The sequence below is a fragment of the Chiloscyllium punctatum genome, chromosome 36, assembly GCF_047496795.1.
Source record: "Chiloscyllium punctatum isolate Juve2018m chromosome 36, sChiPun1.3, whole genome shotgun sequence".
Lineage (NCBI taxonomy): Eukaryota > Metazoa > Chordata > Chondrichthyes > Orectolobiformes > Hemiscylliidae > Chiloscyllium > Chiloscyllium punctatum.
This window is the reverse complement of record NC_092774.1, coordinates 14,317,791-14,333,728: the sequence shown is the minus strand read 5'-3', so window position 1 is coordinate 14,333,728 and position 15,938 is coordinate 14,317,791. Positions and strand designations below refer to the sequence as shown.

At 46.3% G+C, this 15,938-nt stretch overlaps 1 protein-coding gene across 1 annotated transcript in view; it reads right to left on the bottom strand.

The window, feature by feature from the left end:
• LOC140460011 (uncharacterized) overlaps positions 1-15,938 on the bottom strand; it is a 209,542-nt gene that overhangs the window by 137,489 nt on the left and 56,115 nt on the right. The gene's annotated exons all lie outside the window — the stretch shown is intronic.

The following is a 15,938-nucleotide window of genomic DNA, read 5'->3' as shown; positions in this document are numbered from 1 at the left end:
GCTGTTTTTGACAGATTTGAAGTGTCCAAATGCCAACAGGGAAAAAAAGGGTAGAGCCACAATTTTTTTTCCCCCTGTGGTTCGACATTTTATTGCTTCTGCGTTTTGTCTGGTTACTCCACTTTTGTATGTCTTTTTCCCCTTGTTGAGAGAGAGTGTGCCCCAGTGAGCTGTCTATGGGATGGAGCTGTAACCAGTTGCAGACTGAAGTAACATTATAGTATTCGCAGCAGAGAGTAACTGCACACGTTTCCTGAGTGTGATCACAGTTTCAATTGTTCATCAGAAACAGGGAGCCAAAAGGACACCAGAACGACAGAGAAGTCGTAGAAATGCGGGGACTGTGCTAACGGATTCCATTCCCTGTCGGTCCATGAGATTTATCAGCTCAGTCACAGGTGGGAGAGGCAGTTCTTCAAAACATTATTACAACATTATTTCCCATTGACAAAAACACATTCACGCTGCCTGATTACCTTGAACTTGTACAAGTGCCCTGTCATCACATCTTTAATCATAGCTTTGAACATTTTCCCAATGACATATGTTAAGGTAAATGGTCTGCAGTGTCCTGTTCTCGGTCTCCCTTTTTGAAGAAAGGAGTTTTCCAATCTACAGAAACCTTCCCTGAAACTAATGACGTTTGGAAAATTAAACCAATGCATTAACTATATCACCAGCTAGTTTTTCTTTCAGGGTCTAGAATGAAATCCTTTGGACCCCTGGGACTTGTGAGCTTGTAGTTCCAACAGTTTACTCAGTACTACTTCCCTGGTAATTGTAATTGTCTTCAGTTCCTCCTTCCCTTTCAATTCCTGAATTCCAGCTAGTTCCAGGCTGTTACTTGTATCCTCTCTACTGAAGACAGATTCAAGCTCTTTTTAATTCACCGACCATCTCTTTATCCTCCGTTATTGAATCCCCAGACTCATTTTTTACAGAACCAACACTTAGCTTTTCTTAAAAAAGTAAACAAAGTGATGAAACTTTCCTTCCTGTTTTTATATTTTTGGCTAACTTTCTAACTCTAATTGCTGTTCTCCTGCCTCCATTATTCCTGATGTTTGCCCCAGCTCTCAACTCTCACATCAACCTGTCTGCATATTCTATAGAACTGACCTTGGTTAAGTGTTGCAAAACACACAAGGGCAAATTTTTCATCTCCAGAAAGTCTTAATACTGAACACGATAACATTCACTTTGAAATATTGTTCATTCACACTTCACAAGCACACCCTCCAGATTCAAAATCCCACAATGACACCCAGTTTTGTGATGACCTTTAATTTTGAAGAGAAATTTGAATATCCAGTGATTAACTGGAAGAACTGTTCGAGGTTTAAACATATTTAAACAAAAACAAATCAGCTGGATTAATTTAGCAGAATAGCACGTATGGCTTTAAATTGTAAATTTAGTTTTCTTTTGAGTGACAGAGCAGGTCCACACCAGATGAGGATCTAATACCTAGATTTAGCCTCTTGTCAGGAGCTTTTAATAACCTCAAAATAGCATCTCAATATAAAGTAATGTAGGCTTCAGGCTGCAAATTAACACTATGTTTAAAATGGCTAAAAGCTGCATTTCTGCATTCCTGAGCTAACTGAATTGCAGATTAAGCAAACAATGCCTTCTTCATTGTATGGATCTAATTAAGACATTACTAACCATCCTAGCTAACCTTGAAGCACAAGTATAAGGACATTGTTCCCAGGAAATATCATTGGGTTCGTGGGCAGCACGGTGGCACAGTGGTTAGCACTGCTGCCTCACAGCGCCAGAGACCTGGGTTCAATTCCCACCTCAGGCGACTGACTGTGTGGAGTTTGCACGTTCTCCCCGTGTCTGCGTGGGTTTCCTCTGGGTGCTCCGGTTTCCTCCCACACTCCAAAGATGTGCAGGTCAGGTGAATTGGCCATGCTAAACTGCCCGTAGTGTTAGGTAAGGGGTAGATGTAGGGGTTGCGCTTCGGCGGGTGCGGTGTGGACTTGTTGGGCCGAAGGGCCTGTTTCCACACTGTAAGTAATCTAATCTGTTGTCCACTATGTAACTTTATTACATTTTATTGGATTATTCTGTAATTAAGGCTGTACTGTTTCTTAAAAAACATATGAAAATTGATATTTTATTCCAAGTTAATCACACAGTTTCTCCAAGGAACACAGAATCTTTTAATATCTGTGTTGCTGGACAAATCTTTGCCCGGCCGTTACAAATTAAAGTGTGAAACCTTGCTGAAGCAGACCATAATCCTAGTGTTCATTTGACCGATCTCGGAACTGAGAGACCCCTCCCGGGGGTTGAGATCTTCAACTCTCACTGTGCTTTTGGTGTGACCCATGATTACAGAGACTTGTGGGAACGGAGAGGATTTTTAACCCCCATGGGGCAGACGAACACTAATGCTGTTTTGTCCAATCAATCTGGCAGCTATCAAGATGTTCAGCTCATGCCGAGGCAATGGATACAGTCTCCAAAGGAATGAGCAGATGGATGCTGCTGCCAAGCGGGCAGCCTGACACCTCAAACCTCTGGTCCCATTGGGTCCCCAGCAAAACCCCGACAGAGACAATATGGGGATAGAAATGCCAGGCCTGGGTATGGGACTGAAATCACAGGGTGCGCCCCCTGCTGAGCAGCACAAACTATGGCCTCAAACAGGGTACTCCCTCGATACTCAAACCGAAATGTGGGTGACCCCTGATGGACTACTTTGTGTTCCTTCTTTGCTGCTGCCTTTTTCAATTGATTATGTGCATTATTGTACACACGTGGGCAAGGAGGGAATGGTTAATACTGTATTACAAACCTGGTGTCACCCAGATTTCCAGAAAGCAGATAGGAAAAGAGCTGAAGCATGTTTAATTTGTAAACAAACAAGATGCATGGTTTAAGAGGGATACCCTAAGGTTGTTAACCACCTCCTTGCCTGGTTGGGCCTTTTTACTTGTCTACAACTTGCTTTTAGAGTCATAGAGATGTACAGCATAGAAACAGACCCTTTGGTCCAACCCGTCCATGCTGACCAGATATCCCAATCGAATCTAGTCCCACCTGCCAGCACCCGGCCCATATCCCTCCAAACCCTTCCTATTCATATACCCATCCAAATGCCTCTTAAATGTTGCAATTGTACCAGCCTCCACCCTCTGGCAGCTCATTCCATACACGTACCACCCTCTGCATGAAAAAGTTGCCCCTTAGGGCTCTTTTATATCTTTCCCCTCTCACCCTAAAACTATGCCCTCTAGTTCTGGACTCCCCGACCCCAGGGAAAAGACTTAGTCTATCTATCCTATCCATGCCCCTCATGATCTTATAAACCTATAGAAGGTCACCCCCAGCCTCCGACGCTCCAGGGAAAACAGCCCCAGCCTGTTCAGCCTCTCCCTGGAGCTCAGATCCTCCAACCCTGGCAACATCCTTGTAAATCTTTTCTGAACCCTTTCAAGTTTCACAACATCTTTCCGATAGGAAGGAGACCAGAATTGCATGCAATATTCCAACAGTGGCCTACCAATGTCCTGTACAGCCACAACATGACCTCCCAACTCCTGTATTCAATACTCTGACCAATAAAGGAAAGCATACCAAACGCCTTCTTCACTCTCCTATCTACCTTCGACTCCACTTTCAAGGAGCTATGAACCTGCACTCCAAGGTCTCTTTGTTCAGCAATACTCCCTAGGACCTTACTATTAAGTGTATAAGACCTGTTACGATTTGTTTTCCCAAAATGCAGCACCTCGCATTTATCTGAATTAAACTCCATCTGCCACTTCTCAGCCCATTAGCCCATCGGGTCAAGATCCTGTTGTAATCTGAGGTAACCCTCTTCGCTGTCCACTACACCTCCAATTTTAGTGTCATCTGCAAATTTACGAACCGTACCTCTTATGCTCGCATCCAAATCATTAATGTAAATGACAAAAAGTAGAGGACCCAGCACCGATCCTTGTGGCAGTCCACTGGTCACAGGCCACCAGTCTGAAAACAACCCTCCACCATCACCCTCTGTCTTCTACCTTTGAGCCAGTTCTGTATCCAAATGGCTAGTTCTCCCTGTATTCAATGAGATCTAACCATGCTAATCAGTCTCCCATGGGGAACGTTGTTGAATGCCTTACTGAAGTCCATATAGATCACATCGACAGCTCTGCCCTCATCTATCCTCTTTGTTACTTCTTCAGAAAAACTCAGTCAAGTTTGTGAGACATGATATCCCACACACAGTGTCATGTTGACTATCCCTAATCAGTCCTTGCCTTTCCAAATACATGTACATCCTGTCCCCCAGGACTCCCTCCAACAACTTGCCCACCAATGCCATCAGGCTTACTGGACTACCACCCTTCTTAAACAGTGGAACCATGTTGGCCAAGCTCCAGTCTTCCGGCACCTCACCTGTGACTATTGATGATAATATCTCAGCAAGAGGCCCAGCAATCACTTCTCTAGCTTCCCACGGAGCTCTAGGCTACACCGGATCAAGTCCTGGGGATTTATCCACCTTTATGTTTCAAGACATCCAACACTTCCTCTTCTGTATTTTAGGGTGTAGCTTAGGGTGGATTGGCAGTGCTAAATTACCCATAGTGTCCTGGGATGTGCAAGTTAGGATAGATTAGCCATGGGAAATACAGAGAAATGGGTTAGGTATGGGTGGGATGCTCTTCAGAGGGCCAGTGTGGAATAGATGGGCTGAGTGGCCTGCTTCCACATTGTTGGGATTCTATGACTCCCACCACAAAGGAGCATTTTATCGGCATCTATCCCGTCAAGCCCCTTTCAGAATTCTACTGGTTTCAATAAGATCACTTCTGGTTCAGAGAGGTAGACAGCGCAGAAACAGACCCTTCGGTCCAACTCGTCCATGCTGACCAGGATTCCCAAACTAAACTAGTCCCACTTACTTACATTTGGCCCATATCCCTCTAAACCTTTCTATTCATGTACCCATCCAAATGTCGTTTCAATGTTGTAACTGTCCCCGCATCTACCACTTCCTCAGCAAGTTAATTCCATATGCAAACCACCCTGTACCAAAATGTTTGTCCCTCAGGCTCCTTTTAAATCTCTCTCCCCTCACTTTTAAAAATATACCTCCTAGTTTTGAGCACCTCTACACTAAGGAAGAGCCCTTTGCTATTCACCTTACCTCCACTCTTCATGATTTTATAAATCTCAATGACATCACCACTCAACCTCCTGCACTTCAGTGAAAAGTGTCCCAGTCTCTCCTTATAACTCAAACCCACCAGTCCTGGCAATGTCCTGGTAAATCTTTATTAAACCCTCTCTAATAGTATTCTTCCTATTACAGGGCCACCAGAACTGTACTCAGTACTCTACAAGTGGCCTCACCAACATCCTGTAGAACCTCAACATGATGTCCCAACTCCTATACTCAATGGGGTGAACAGTGAAGGCAAGTGTGTTAAACACCTTCTTGACCACCCTGTCTCCCAGTGATGCAGCTATGCACCTGAATCCTCCCATGTCTCTGTTCTCCAACAAGACTCAAGGCCCTACCACTACCTGTATAGGTCCACCCTTCCTTGTTTCAGCAAAATGCAACCCTTTGCTTTTATTCATACCTCCCTCATACACACACACACACACATACACCCCCCAACACTCTCACAGGCTTATACTCTTTACCAAGCATACACACAAACTCACATGCACACACACAAATAACTCTAAGAAGTGAATTTGAATTGGCAGAATTATTTGCAGATACATTCTACTTTGCTCAAAATGTGCAGAAACTGCAGGCAGTCAATCAATGTAATATTTTATAAATACCTACTTTGGAAATAGAACCAGTCTGATCCAAGATTGGGGTATGACGGGCTCGAACCTCACACCTTTAATGCATTGTCTGAGCTGTCAGCCTTTTTAAAAATAAAACCTTACGTCATCTCAAGAACGTAACTTAAAAGATGTTCTGGGATTTACATATTAATGAACCAAAACCTGCAATCCATTCTCAAAGATGGAAGACTTAACAGCAATCTAGGTTTGTTCAATATATCCTATCAGTTGCATGACACTGTGAGCTTTTGCTATCAATTCTGTGTCTTTTGATCCGGCTCCACAGCTACCCGGTGAAGGAGCAGCGCTCCGAAAGCTAGTGCTTCCAAATAAACCTATTGGACTATAACCTGGTGTTGTGTGATTTTTAACTTCATCCAGGCCAGTCCCCCACTGGCTCCTCCACCTCGTTTCCATTGAACACAGCCCACACCTCCCGATGCTGCCAGGAAACTTTACAATGACGATGAAATGATGCACTCTACAATCCTGAAAAACTTACAATTTCGAATGATACTGGCTCCTCATTCACTGCTCCATCTGACAGACAACATTGGAAGCTTAGTGCAGGAGGCTGAAAGAACTGATCAGCTTTAAAACAAAAACCTCCTGGAGCTCAAAGCTTTCAATGACAGTCTGAGCCAGGGGGTAAATTCAGGTAACCTTTATTGCAACGCAATTTTGTTACAGCTTCAGATCCACCTGCAAAAAGGCAGAGAAAAAGTCGCTGCTTCTTAAACAGCTCAAGGTCAAAGTACATACACTCCACCCCCCACCCCCACGTTCTTTACTATTGGTTAGCACCCAGTCGTCCCTTTGTAATTGGATCCTTGGTACAGCTGTAACCAGGAGGATGTGTTGCCTCCTCACTCAGCAATTTCAATCCATACTCTGTCTCCAAGTAAGTTTCTCCCCTCTCATTTGCCGAGCGAGGAGGGGTGGGGCAGTGTAGAGTCAACCACACTGCTGTAGACCTGGAGTCATGTGTAGGCCAGACTGGGCAAAGGATGCAACTTGGCCATCACAGTTTCAATTCCCCTCCAGGTGAACTCGCTGGTGCCTCCGCAGGTCGGAGGAGCAGGTGGAAGCCTTCTTGCACTGACAGCAGGTGAAAACTGACGCTGAAAACATACTCAAACAGGAACCAAAAAGCTTTGCTCCTTCTCACAGAATCATAGTTGAAAACCGTTGCGGTCCCGATGGATTGAGTGACTGTCAAAGTGAGGACTGCAGACACTGCAGAGTCAGTGTCGAAAAGTGTGGCATTGGAAAAGCACAGCAGGTCAGGCAGCATCCGAGGAATGGGAGAGTCAACATTTTGGGCATAAGACCTTCATCTGTTGATTTTGAATCTTCCAACTTCAGATCTTCATATACTCTGCAAAAAGGGATTACAAAAATTATCACTATCAGTGTAGGGTAGAAATTCTGAACAAGCAATTCTACTTTCTGCAGAATATTCTGTTCTTTTGTTGTTCCACAAAATTGAAAGTACCATCCCACTCTCCCTTCCCCTCTGTTCTCACTCCGCTCTAACTAATTCCCCTGAAGGTGCTGATTCAGGATCTTACAGGGGCAGAAAACCAAAAACATCAAGACTGACATCTCTCTGAATTTTGGATACCTCCACCTGAAAGTTAATATCTTTCACAACACTGGGATCCTGCTGAGAGTGAGCAGGTCTGATTTTGGGAAGCAAAAAAAAGTGTCAATTCAGCTACAATGCAGCTTCTTGAGGAAGGACCAGACACAAAATGGTTAATGACCCCGAGAAGGTGGGAGCAAAATGAGACACCAAGGCAATACCACAAATACACTTCGGTCAAACTCTTCTGCTTCCAGTCAGGGCAAAACATGCCCTGAAACTCCAGCCTTCACAACCACACTTCTGCTTTCACCGAAGACAATTAGAGTCACACAGCACAGAAACAGACCCTTTGGCCCAATCTGCCCGAGCTGACCAGATATCCTAAATTAATCTAGTCACGTTTGCCATCACTTGGCCCCTATATGGGCCGGGTGATGACAGCTGGGACTAAATTGAGTTAGCTATCTGGTCAGCAAGGAAGAGTTGGATCGAAGGGTCTTTTTCCGTGCTGTACATCTCTATGACGCCAGTCGCATTTACCACCACTTGGCCCTGACCCATCTGAACCCTTTGTATTCATACACCTATTCAGATGCCTTTTAACTCCAGGAATTGTACCAGCCCCCACCACTTCCTCTGGCAGCTCATTCCATAAACGCACCACCCTCTTCATGAAAAAGTTGCCCGAGGTCTCTTTACATCTCCCCCCGCCCTCACCCTGAATCTATGACCCTCCAGTTCGGGACTCTCCCATCCTCATGATTTTATAAAAGTCTCAGACTCTGGCGCGATGGGGAAAACAGCTCCACCCCATCCTTCTGTCCCTCCTCTCCCGGGTAATTAAGACACATACATGAGTTTGCAGAGTCTGCTGCCTCCTTGGATTCACTCCAGTTGGCACAAGTGAACAGATTCCCCTCCCCCAACCCCCCCCCACTCACCACGCATCTCCCCCCTCCCACCCCCCCCCACACACACACACACCACACGATGAAGAATTGCCCAGAGGGAGGGAGTTTCATGCAAACTGACAGGGCCACATCCACGTTGTGACGCCTTCAATGGGTCAGGGGTGGGGTTAGGAATGGGAAAAGGGGCGAGAGGATGGGGTGGGGCGCGGCCGGCCGGCTGGCTAGCCTGCACTGCCCTGCACAGTTTGCAGGAATTCCTTCCCTTCACAGAATCCCCATAGTGTGGAAGCAGGCCACTCGGCCCGACGAGTCCACACTGACCCTCCAAAGGGTAACCCACCCACATCTATTCCCCTACACCTGTTGCTCTACTCCCTGACTATCACACCTAACCTGCACATCCCTAGGCACTATGGGTAATTTAGCATAGCAATTTCCCCCCCAACCTGGACAAAGTTAAAAATCACAACGCCACGTTATAGTCCAACAAGTTTATTTAGAAGCACTAGCTTTTGGAGCACTGCTCCTTCATCAAGTGATTGTGGAGAATTAAATAATAAGACACAGAATTTATAGAAAAACACGACAGTGTCCTGTCACTGAAATGATCCATTGAACAAACCTGGATTGTTAAGTCTTTCATCTTTTCAAATGGGTTGCAGGTTAGCAGTGCCAACCCTTTACCTTTACCAAGCTTCCCAGAGACAACACCCTCAATATTCAGGATCCAATCCTTGTCATCCTGAAGCCATGTCTCTGTAAGGGGTCTCAGACCATAATTATTCACTTCAGTGTGTGCAGTTAATTCATTCAATTTTGTTACAATGCGGCACACATTCAGACTCACCGTTTCAGTTTTTGTGATCTTTAGAATCCAGTTTTGATTGCTGGTACATTTACTCTCCTTGTCCCTTTCTCTGATGTTCATTTCCCACATCACCTCACTGCTCACCGACCTTGATTTGGATTGGCCATGCTAAATTCCCTATAATGATGACGGATGTGCAGGTTATGTGGGTTAGACGTGGGAAATGCAGGGTTACAGTTACATTGTAATAGAAGCAGGAGAAGGCCATTTGGCCCATCCAACCTGTTCCGCCATTCATTAAGATCATGGCTGATCTATTCATCATCTGAGATCCTCCTCCTTGCATTGTCCCAACTACCTTTAATTCCCCTACCATGCAAAAACCCATCCAACTGTGTCTTGAATATACTTAATGAAGCGGCCTCCACTGCTTCCTGGGGCAGAGAATTCCATAGATTCACTAGACTCCAGGAAAAGCAGTTCCTCCTCATCCCTGTCCTAAATTTACTCCTCCTAATCTTCAGCCTGGTTTCATTCACCAGTAGAAATGACTCAATAGGTAGGGCTTCATCCTCACAGTGCAATGAATTCCCACTTTGCACCAAAACCTCGGATTTACTCACTCACTCAGTTGCTGTCTCACAAATGCAAGATTTCATTGTAACTTCTTCTGCTCCCATTAAGGGCAAACATCTTTGAAAGCTCCTCTTAAACTCCAACCTTCACAATCACCCTTCTGCTTTCCCCGAAGATGATTAGAGTCATACAGCACAGAATCAGACCCTTTGTCCATCCACACATCATTCCTGATGAAGTGCTCGGGACCGAAATGTCAACTCTCAAGGTCCTCAGATGTTGCCTGACCTACTGCCTTTTTCTAGCACCACACTTTGCCTCTGATCTCCAGCATCTGCAGTTCTCACTTTCTCCACATCCCAAAGTATCACCATTTAAATAATAAACCGTCTTTCTGCTTTTTTTTCCATAGCAAAGACTATAAGTTCACATTGAGATACTGCATTTGCCACGTATTTGTAAATTGTGGTCTTCTCGACTTCGGGGAGACCGAAACTTGGGGAACGGATTGGTGAGCATCACAGCCGGGTCCGAGAGGCTGACCAGACCTCCCAGTCACCATCGATTTTAATTCCCCTTCCCACTCCCTTTCTGACAAGAACATCATAGCCTTCCTTTATTGCCACAACGAACCAAACTGCAAATTGGGGGAACACCACCCCCATCTTCGGCCCGGGCAGCCTACAGCCTGCAGGACCCAACATCGAGTTCTCCAATTTCAAATAACCTCCCTTTCCATCCCCCGACTCCCTTCTCAGCCCCGTGCCCCTCACTATCACTCCTTCCTGTCACCAACCTGATTTCTTCCACCCAATGATTAATCAGGCCGGACCCTCTCCCTATCGTCACCTATCCCCACTTTAGCCCTAGCCCCAGCCCCAGCCCCAGCCCCCAGCCCCCAGCCCTGAAGAAGGGTTACACCCGAAATATCGACTTCTACACCTCTTGATGCTGCCTGATTTGCTGTGTCCTTCCAGCCTCCTGCCTGTCTATTTTGCCAATTGAGACACAGACCTCGATCACTTTTCCACAGTCCGTCCCCTCCCTGGGTTCAATCCCTTTCCTTTCAGTTGGTGTAAGTCAACAATTGGACTCCGGAAAGAAATAGAAATGGCAAAGGGGGCGAGAAAAGAGAGTGCGGTACTCACAGATCTGAGACAGAGGAAGGAATTTGCGGTCTGAGTGAAGCTCAATGTTGATTCAGAAAGAGAGGAGCAGGAGGAGCAGCTTCAGAAACTCATGGTCCAACTTCCTCATTCAGACAATGGGGTGGCTCTGATTGGCAGGAGGACCAGTTTTGTTCTGGTCCTCCACGGTTCCCTATTGGGCCATCAAAGGAAGGTCGCGCGCCTTTTTTTTGCGGAAAGCAATGAGCATGCCCAGAGTTTTGCTGACACCGGTGGGCATGTGCACTGCTTAACTGACACCGGGAAACATGCGCAGTATGCTCACTAGGGGTGCTGGTGTTCCTGGCAGATTTTAAGAGTCCAAATGCCAATAGGACAAAAAGGGGGTCGAGCTACAATTTGTTTTTCCCTGTGATTCGACATTGTATTGTTTTTGCATTCTGTCTGGCTGCTCAACTTTTGTATGTCTTTTCCCCACGTTTCGCGAGTCCAGATATGGAGGGCACGGGTTTAGGGTGAGGGGGGAAAGGTTTCTGAGGGGTAACCTTTTTGTACAGACACTGGTTTCATCACCAGGTAATTAAACGTCTGGATATCAAACCTACAGCTCAGCGAGCAAACCTACACCTTAAACCTCAACCTGAGCTACAAACCTTGCAAAAATCATTTTAGGTATTCTCAGTGTAGAAGATCAGCCATTTCTCACCCCTCCTGACTCTCAGGTAGAGTCATTAGTATCCATTATCTCCCTCTCTCTCTCTCTGTCCTTTAAAGGGTTTGATACAGCGGTCAAAGATGGTTCGAGGCTCGAGAAAGGACGGTGTGGTGGGGGCTGGGGAGAAAAGAGACCGAAAGGATGGGGGACAGAGAAAGAGAAAATGGACGGGGGGCAGAGGGTGGGGGTAGAGAGAGACTAGGGGGTACAGAGAGACAGAGAATGAGTGGGGTTGATGGAGAGATTGAACAGAGGAGAGAGAGAGTGGGCGTGGCGGAGAAGTGGGAGATGGCACAGGGCAGGGTGACATTAGACACACAGACACACAAGATGGTCACTGAGCCATCAGTTGGCCAACTTGACACACAAGATGGCCGCTGGATCACAATATGGAGAGAAACAGCAGAGCAGATACAGACACTGCCTGGGGCCACCAGAATGTTAGCACAATGGACTCACAACCCAGGTGATTAGTTTAAGGCGGGTGGGGGAGAGAATATTCATGAGTAATGAACACTGCCCGCCGAAGTGTCTGGGTCCAGCCAACACCTCTTATAGAAGTGCCAACAGCATGATACAGACTCAATACCAAATGCTAATAGCCAGGGCTGCAGGAATCCTCCTTCTCAGGGAGAGCAATTAGCGCCCATTACAACAACAATGGATTTCCATGGAGACATTGAAATGGACAATGTCTGCACTGAAACTGACAACGACTGTGCGGAAATTAACAAAGGTTGTGTGGGAACTGACAATGATTGTATCAACTATCAACGATTCTACAAGGATTACCATAAACAAATCATGTTACAAAGACAATAATCTCATCCCTGACCGATTGGATCACAAAATGTATAAAAGTTTCTTGACGTGTGCTCCGGGTCGAGAGAAGTCTCGCAGCTGACACTGTGCTGTTGGTGTCTTTCTCTCCCTGGAGCCCCGGTATTTCCTTGTGCAATAAACTCTGTCATTGAACCCCAATTCTGACTCCGAGCCTGGTGTATTTCAGGGGAGAGAGAATGGGGCGGGTGGCAGATGGTGGGGGGAGGGGAGAGAGAGAGAGAATGGATGGTGGGGGCTGGAAGAATGGACATGGGACAGAGGGTGGGGTGAGAGAGAATAGATGGGTGTAGAAGGTGGGCAGACGGACTGGACAGGGCCTGAGGAATGAAACGACAGGGGTACAGAGGGTTGCGTGAGAGAGAGTGGGCAGGGTGTTTGGAGTATAGAGGGAGAATGGGCAAGAACCTGGGGGTGGAGAGAGAATGGACAAGGGGCGCTGTGGTTGGCGGTGGAATGGACAGTGGGAGCTGTGGGTGGTGGGAGGAAAGAACGGGGGTGCTGTGAGTGGTGAGGGAGAATGGATAGGGGGCGCTGGAGTGGCGGGGGCTAATGGACAGGGGGCGCTGGAGTGGCGGGGGCTAATGGACAGGGGGCGCTGTGTGTGGCCAAGATCAAAAAGGTTGATGACAGTCAACACTTATCAGATGGTTTCCCGAACAGAAAACCTTGCACTGGAGACTCCCAGAAGAGGGGTGTTTCATCTGTATTCCTTCAATTAGTTTTGAAATATTGTTGTGTATCTGAATTGTTCAGGGATACCTGGGACAGAGAGAGATGGCTTTGGTTGTTGGAGGTCAGTCATCTCAGTTCCAGGACGTCTCTGCAGGAATTCATAGGGTCGTGTCTTCTTAGGCTCAACCATCTTCATCAGTGACCTTCCTCCATCATAAGGTCAGAGGTGGAGATATTCACCAATAATTGCACAATGTTCGGCACGATTCACAACTCCTCACAAACTGAAGCAGTTCAGTTTGAAATGCAACAAGATCTTAACAATATCCAATGGGCTCAGGAGTGGCAAGTAACATATATGCCATGCCAATGCCAAACAATGACTCATCCCCAGAAGAGATAATCTGACCACTACCTCGTGATATTCAACAGTGTTACTGTCACTAAACACCCCACTATCAACGTTCTTGGGGTTTACCATTGACCAGAAACTCAACTAGACTAATCACAGACACAATGGCAACAAGAGCAGGCAACAGGTCAGGGATACTATGGCGAGTAACTCGCCTCCTGACTCCCCAAACTCTGTCCATCTTCTTCAAGGCACAAGTCAGCAGTGTAATGGAATACTCTCGCACCAGCTTGGATGGGTGCAGCTTCAACAGCATCCAAAAAGCTTGATACCATCCAGGACAAAGTCGCCTGCTTGATTGGCACCATCTCCACATACATCCACTCCCTCTTTCCCACTGTTCAGAAGCAGGAATGTGTACGGTGTACAAGATGCAACACAGAAATTCACCAAAGATCCTTAGAAAATATCTTCCAAACCAACAACCACTACCTCTAGAACGACCAGGGCAAAAGATACTTGGGAACACAACCTCTTGCAAGTACCCCTCCAATCCACTCACCATCTTGACTTGGAAACATATTGCTGTTCCTTCAGTGTTGCTGGGTCTAAATCCTGGAATTCTCTCCCTCAGGACATTGTGGGTCACCGTACAGCGTGTGGACCACAGAAGGTCACCATCACCTTTTCAAGGGGAACTAAATGCTGGCTAGCCAGCGATGCCCATGTAACACGAATAACTTTTAATAAATGATTGAAACGGAGGGTTGGAACCTGCAAACTAAAAAAAAAAATCGGCGTTCAGGTGGAACAGACGACGCGCTTTGATTCGGTCCTTATTTGAGGACAGATAAAGAGCGATATACTGACACTGAACTGGAAATAGAGAGTTAAACACCTGTAGTGATTCACTCAGTCTATCAATTGAAAATCGCTTAAAGACTACCTCTTGGCGTGTTCGTCATTCACACATGAAAAAGGACGGTTAAGAAGGCATATGGGACACTGGCTTTCATCTCTTTAATGGCTGATGTAATACCCACAATCCCATGCGATCGAGACACCGCTCTATTGGCCGTGAGCAGTGTTCATAGTGCGCATGTGTGAGATCGGCATGGGACGCCCGCCCCTAGTCGATCGGGTGGACGGGGAGACCAATCTTTGGGAAACCCTCTAGGACCGGAAGGGGCCTGGTCCTCCTGCCAATCAGAACCTCCGCCACTGTCTGAATGCGGAATTATGGTCTGAGACTCCTCACAGAGACATGGCTTCAGGATGGCAAGGATTGGATCCTGAATATTGAGGGGGGGAGTCAGATAGGAAGCGAGGTAAAGGCAGAGGGTTGGCACTGCTAATCAAAGCACTGATCACAGGGTAGTCTGGTGTCAGCTTGGGTTTCAGGGCCTGATCTCTCTGTCCTCTGATCTCCCTGTTCCCACAGAGTAAGATGTTGGTCTGTCCTCACCTTTGCTGGACTTCTGCTGAAGCTTTCACGCCTCTTTGACAGCTTCCAGAACAAGAAAACATTCAGTCAATCGAAAGCCAACCTACAATCTCAGCCTGTCACCATTCCAGATACAGAGTGTAGTCACAGCAGGGAATCAAACAAGAAAAATGAAACAAAATCAGAAATAAATAAATGCCTAATGTTTGTTCATTAGGAAGTAAACCAGAAATAGGGCTGTCCCAGGATTCTGATAGTGCCGTACTTGAGGAATTCTCTCTCCCTTTGATGTAACTATTAGTACTGTTGGAGCAAAGTAACTCGTGTGTCAAATCGTTTAAAGTAAAGTAGTCAGGAGAGGAGACCTTGAGCAATTAACTAGCTTTATTCGTTGCCATTGGGGAATACCTCTTAGTTCAAAATAAAGTCTGACGTATTCCAATAAAATACAGAATGTTACAAGTTTTACGTAAACACAAGCCCCACTCTCCATTAATTATGCAACTGAGGGGCAGTCGTAAGGTTCACATACATTGTCCAGACCTACATTTCTTCATGTCTACAAAACTGAATGTTATCTTACACTGCAGGTTCAGCTCGGCTCGAATTACTGATAAGGGACAGAGAGAACCAATCCATCATTCTATGAAGCAGCACAGTCTAATGGCCTGAGGAGCAGAGACAGCCTGCAGCTGCAAGGTCAGGCTATCAAAACAGAATTCCTTAGCTAGGGCTCAGACAGCATTCTGTTAACAGGCTACATTTTACTGCAAACATTGCTTTGTGACAATATGGCTTCCATGCAGTTTTGTCAATTTTGATCACATTCTCCCACAATCCCTCCTTTTTTATTAAAAAGAGGAGTTTGGGGGTGTCAGCAAAAGGGGGATTATACCCAGAGCCAGAGGGATTGTCAGGGGTTGGTGCCTGGAGATTGGATAGTCCTCGGGTTCAGTAAGGACAGGGGCAGGAGGTGCCAGGGATTGGGAATCATCATCAGGGGTTTCATCAGGAATGGGAAATCTCGGCATCTGGGAGATCGCTGGAGAGGAGGGCCGCAACAGTGAACTGAGCCGAGCACAGGA